The following is a 6,000-nucleotide window of genomic DNA, read 5'->3' as shown; positions in this document are numbered from 1 at the left end:
TAAACCCAGGAAATTATTAATCTGTCTGAAGAAAAAGGAAGAAAGAGATAAAAAAGTTCTTCCTGTGGAGGATAAAGTGGATTTTTATTACCCATGCAGCAAAGTACCAGGACTGTTTTTGTGAATTACTTTAGGTGATTATATACATGGCTAAGTAGGATGAAGTCAGAAGATGGTTGATCATCTTCTGGGAAGACATGAATTAGAGGGATTTTAGAAGATGAATAAAGAACTCCAGATAAGGCTCTAATGGATCAGAGGATACTGCAGCCATGCTGTTGCTACATTAGGGTAAGAGCTGCTGGGGGAGGCTTTTCAGCAGCAATTAACTCATAGTCAGGCAACCTTTTTAAAATGGTAGCAAAGGCATGGTCAGTGAATGCTTACAGATGCTGTCAGACCTTGAAATGCCTCTTCTTCGCTTTCTTGTGTAGCCCAGACAAAGGCAGCCAGCTGAAACCTCCAGAAAGCCTGTGATTTTTCTACAGAGATGCTGAGAAGAACACTGCCTGCTTCTCTCCCTCCACCTTGCCTTGCAATTGATTTGGCAGTTCTTAAGGTCCCAGATCCCAAAGGCTGTTGGATTCTTTAGTGGCCACAGCCAGGCAAGAGATAGTTCCTGGTTTCTGACACCTATAATTTACAGTCTAGGATGTGAAATAAGCTTGCCAAACTCATTTCACACAGTAGCTGCCATGCATTCACCAGGCCTTAATAACAATAATTGACAAATATTTTTCTAAGTAGAAAATATACTCTTCCAAGAGAATATCTTCTCACTTGAATAAAGTAGAGGACAGCTAGCCTTTTCCCTGGATGAAAGGTCACTTTTACTGAACTTAGATAAGACTGCAAAAAAGTAAAATAACTTCCTGTGTTCAAAATCCCACTGCCCTTCATAGCAGGGTTTATGTTACGTCTTGAGCATACCAGAGCAGAACCCCTGGAGAACAGCTCCTGCAGAAGCAGGGCTCATTAAAAGGGCAGAAGGGAAACACCAAGCCTGTCACTACAGAGGCAAGAAAACCAATAAAATGCTGGGAATATTTATGCAGGAGACACAAATTATCCCAGCTAGCAGTGAGGAACAGAGCTTAGTGGGGAGGAGCAGGGGAGTGGACTTCAATGGCTAATGTGTGTGACTGTTTCCACAGCTGGACACAGTACAAGGGACCAGCATGAAGTTCTATAGCCTGTTTTATGCAGGTGGGATGAGCTACTGGCTTGCCAGGCCTAAAAATTACTGGCTGTGCCTGTAAAGCTCTGAAAGACCAATCTCCAGTGTGGTCACAAAAGAGTCATTGCCTGTGACCCATCCACACATCCCACTCACACTCAGGCTGAAGCACAGGCTGAGTCAAATTTAAGCACACCTAACCTCACCTAAAGAGCAGTGCCTGGTCACCTGGAGACTAAAGTCCTTCTCCCAGAACTCTTCCAATTAAAAGCACTACTTTTGGTGTCTTTGCTGGGTAGAACAAGGGAAATTTGACTGTTGCCTCTCTGCTGCTATTTGCTGGATTTGCAGCCCAGCAAATAGAAACATGTTGGCAAGTCATGATCTTCTGATGTGAAGAGCTTGCACAAACAAACTCAGAAGAGGTCGACAGCCACCTGGTGACAGGGAGGCATCTTCTCTTCCTCACTCCTCTTTTCTCCTTTGACTCTCAGCAGAGAATCTTCCAAAGCTTTCTGGTAGGTACTCAGTTCAGCCTGTCTTTCAATAAACAAAACAAAACTCATTTCTGCTTCTGTCTTTCTGCCAGAGCAGGGCAGACAGAGCTACTGCAGTTCAAGCTGAGAGGCAGACAGCAAGGGTCAGGATTTCCTACGGTCCTGCAAGCTGCTTCTGCAAACCCTGTGATGGCTGCAGATTGCTCTGTGCTGTCTGTCCTGTGTTCCCACATTGGCCTGCTCTGAGTGAACAGGGCTACTTGTTTTACACACACAGAGATACAGACACCTCCACTGTGTCTCCAAACTAGTTACCTGCTGCTTGGTGCTCTCCTGGGCTCATGTAGGAAATGCCTTGTCCTTCTTCCTCAGTTTCCCCAGGTATAAAAGATTAAGTTTTTGCTGTGTTTTCCCAAGGAGTTGCAACCCATTACTAATTAGTGCCTGCAAAATGCTTTCAAGCTCCTCAAAGGGAAGATGCAAAAGAAGGACTAAATATCATTAACAGCTTTATTTTACACACAGCACAAAATTAATGAGGGGTTGGCTCCTCGTGAACTGCAACTACCATCCTGCTGAGTAAATTTTTCTTTCATAGCAGGTATTGTGCACACTGTGTTCCTGGAGCTCTCCCATATGGAATATTAACCTCTGAACTGAACTGCTCCCAGCTCCTGGTGTCTGCTCTCTTACCAAACCTGTTCATCTGCCATGCACAGCTTTTCTGTTCACTTCCCTGGAGGTGCCTGTGCTGCTGGTGACAGGAGATGGAGATTAGAGGGGGAGAGTCAGGAGACATCTCAAAGCGGTGAGCTGTCTGCTTCCAGGCTCCTAATAAAGGGCACAGGAAAGCAGAAATTAGCTAATACCAGTCTCTGAACTGAATTGTTCTGAGGGTTTCTCCAACAAGCTTATCCAGAGTGTTTCTGTTACAACTTTGCCATTGTTGGGGCTTTCAAATGACAGCCTGGGGTCCCTGCTGCTTTCAGGGCTCGCAGCCACTCAGGGACTGTGAGAGAAGTCATAAAAACACTTTTCTTGCCAATTTAAAAGTCAGGTCTCCTGTTGAGCAGTCTTGAAGCTGGAAGGAGCATTGCCTCAATGCAGTTCATAGAATGGATCTTCGCTGGTGTACCTGCTGCCTTCATATGCCAAACATATGTCTGCTGGGGAAAAAGCATTTCCCTCAGCAGACACAAGGACACAGAAGGTCCCATCCAAACCCTAGGCTCCTCCAGGCACCTGGCACTGGGTGTTAGGGACTTCTGCAGCTAGGCTCTGCAGCACCCTGTGTTCCACAGGGATCCTCTGCCCCAGTGGTGGGGAAGCACAGAGCCGAGGGTTTCACAGCCACTGATGTCCCTGTCCATCTTTCACCCTGACATCAGGTCACCCGCATTCTCCACTACTCCCCACAGTCCCTCAGGACAGTCAGGGAAAAGCAGCCAGGCTCAACACAGAGTTAGGGCTGCCAAAAGCTGGATTTCCTATCACACTCTCTTTCTTGCCCACACACTGGGTTACCAGTGGACACAGAGCTCTTGGAAGAGGATGTAGAAGTGTCATGAAGCAGAGCCAACAAAGCTCTCAGCTGCCAGGGCTGCCCAAAGTCCAGACAGCCTGCATATAAAGTGCTGCCTTCAGCACACTCCCATGGGAAGTGTAGGAAATGCATGTGGGAAATTCCAGGAGAAATGGGATCTCTTACCAGGCTCCTTGTCTCTAGTCCTCTAAAAGCTCTGCTGCTGGCAGAGACCTTCAGAGTTCAAAATGTGAACCAAGGGAACAGTATGTCTTTTCAGTGAGGGAACCACATGACCTCCATCTTCAAATTTCCCTGCACGGGAAGAAACTCACATCACAGAAGCAAAGTGGCAGGAGTGCTCTGGGACCTCACATTTTCATGGTACTTCAACATCTTCAGTCCCAGCATGGGTCCTTCTTTAAAGGAATTTACATCAATCTTAATACATCAGAGACTGGTGTTCCAGGCCAAGATCTCAACAGGTTCCAATAAGATACAGGTCAGTTTATCCATAAAGCCTTCAAAAGAGCATCTGCCAGTACAAGTAAGGTCAGTGAGGCATGGTGTTTGCTGGGCTGCATGTCAGCCAAGAGAAAGAACTCCCTTCTTGAGTTAAACTGTAGGGATGAACATGTGTGGAAAACACCTGAGTCCTCTCTACCTGAGAGCAAAATGTGGCTGAGTCATGTTTGTCAGTCTTAGCAGCAGCTGGTACACAAAACAGCTTTGTCTGTCTACTTGTTTCCTCTTTCCTGGTTGTGAAATCTAGGAACAATTGAGTCCTTTTGTAAAGTTATCAAAAAGCATTCAAATCCCACCTGCATGTGCCACACACAGTTCAAATTCCAAATTAGAAAATAAAATTAGAAAAGAAAATGCAAACCTTGTGCTGTGGTCTCTTTCCCACATGCCCTGGTCTCCCTTCTACCTGCCAATGCCACATCCTTAGCCAAGGCAATGGCTGTGAGACACAGCCTGGAGCAGCACAGACAGCTGTATCTGGCCTCATCTTGATGTGCAAGCTGCCCAGGTTCAGAGCCATCAGAAGAGCGTGAAAGTGCCATATTTTCCTGGGAGAGGAATCAGCCCAACCAGGACAGCTGCTTTATCCTTAATAAGTGATGCTGGAGAATCAGTTTTCCAGCTGTTCTAACTGGAAAAGACAGATGAGCTTTTGGACACTTGAAGCTTTTCTCGGGTCTGAGACACAAGGAGATAATGTCAGATGAAGGATGAGACGGAGAAAATGATGCTGATGTTTCATTTCTTTACATTCATCAGACAGACAGCCTGAGAGGAGAAGGTAATAAGGTTATTAGTCTGCTTCACACAGCTACAGCCTCTGCTGTGCCCAGAAGGAAAACGTCACAGCAAAGGGAAGTCCCTTTTCACACCAGCATCTTGATGGTTGAAATGTCATCCTTGAAACAAGACAGGAACACATCAAACTGTTCCTCAACCGTCTCCCAACTGAGCTAAAAAGTTTCTTGGACTACATCCACATTGCTCTGCCAGAGCAGCCTCCAGAACCAGCAAAAAAAAAGGATGCTCCTGCATTCCTCCAGCGCAGCTTGTAGACAGGACCCCATCCAAACTTCAGACTGTGTTTAACATTTATGCATAGGTTCACCTGGTCAGAATTCCTGGTAGGAATTTCCATAATTGAACACACTTTGACTGGGCTAAAAAATATACTGTCAACCTGAAACAAATGCTGAGAGGCTGGAATGGGCTCTCAGCAAGGGAGCTGTATCTCATCCAGGTGTGGGTTCAGTTCCTGTTCCCACAGTCAAAACTGTTCAGGCCCAAGGGAGGGCAACATTGCCCAGCACAGCCCACAGGTGGTGGCCTGAGCCCAGCTCCCCACAAGGGACAGGAGGACAATTGAAGCTTTGTGTTTCAGAAACACAGTCTTTGGGGTTCAGCCAGGACTAGTTTATTTCATCGGGGAAAGGGAAAACACTCAGCTCTCAGCACTGATTTCAGGATGATGCCTATCTAGGGTGTCCCAGCCTGCAGTCTTGCTTGTTGAAGGGAGATGGTTGGGGACATTCCTCCATGGGCTACTTTGATGCTCTCACTTCAGGAGCCTCCAAAAGCTGAAGGGCGTGCAAAGCATCTCTAAAATGGGGACACTATTGCATTGCCAGGAAAAGGAAGGAAGTGGGAGCCTGAGCCTCACAGAAACACAGCCATCTCTTCCTAGCAACTTCACAAGAATTGTCTACATGTTGTGTAAGAACCACCCCTGCAGCAATTGATAGAGAGAATTTCAATCAGAAATACCTCTCCTGTAAGGACTGCTTTGGGGGCCTAACAGAGAAAGCAACCTGCAATCTACTTTGTATTGCTGAGCAGTAATGGGACGAGGTGAGATGAAAAGCAGAGAGAAAAAAAGTGAATAATGCTCCAGTCACTGGGGAGAGTGGAAACAATCAGAACAGTGACTGCCACAATAGAGGATGATGCTGTTTCAACCAGCTCTGCACCAATCAGAGCCCCAGCTCTCTCTCCCCTCCAAATCTACCTCAAGACATTCAAACAGTAAGCAAACTCCTGACCACATACTAGGTTTAAAACCACTCTGTCTGCAGTTTATCTCAACAAATAAAAGACTAGGAGCTGTCCTGAGTGCATGACTCCACTCAGTTCTTCCTTCAGGTGGCTTGTGCAGAGCTGCTTTCACTCTCCCTGCAGGATTAGCACCCAGTGTACTCACAACCTGATGGATAAGGTGATATATGTCCATTGTTCTGTGTAGTGCCTAAACCAGAGACACAGCAAGCTGGTCAGACTGTTGC

Source organism: Vidua macroura, chromosome 3 (assembly GCF_024509145.1).
Source record: "Vidua macroura isolate BioBank_ID:100142 chromosome 3, ASM2450914v1, whole genome shotgun sequence".
Classification (NCBI taxonomy): Eukaryota; Metazoa; Chordata; class Aves; order Passeriformes; family Viduidae; genus Vidua; species Vidua macroura.
Note: the sequence above shows the minus strand (reverse complement) of the source record.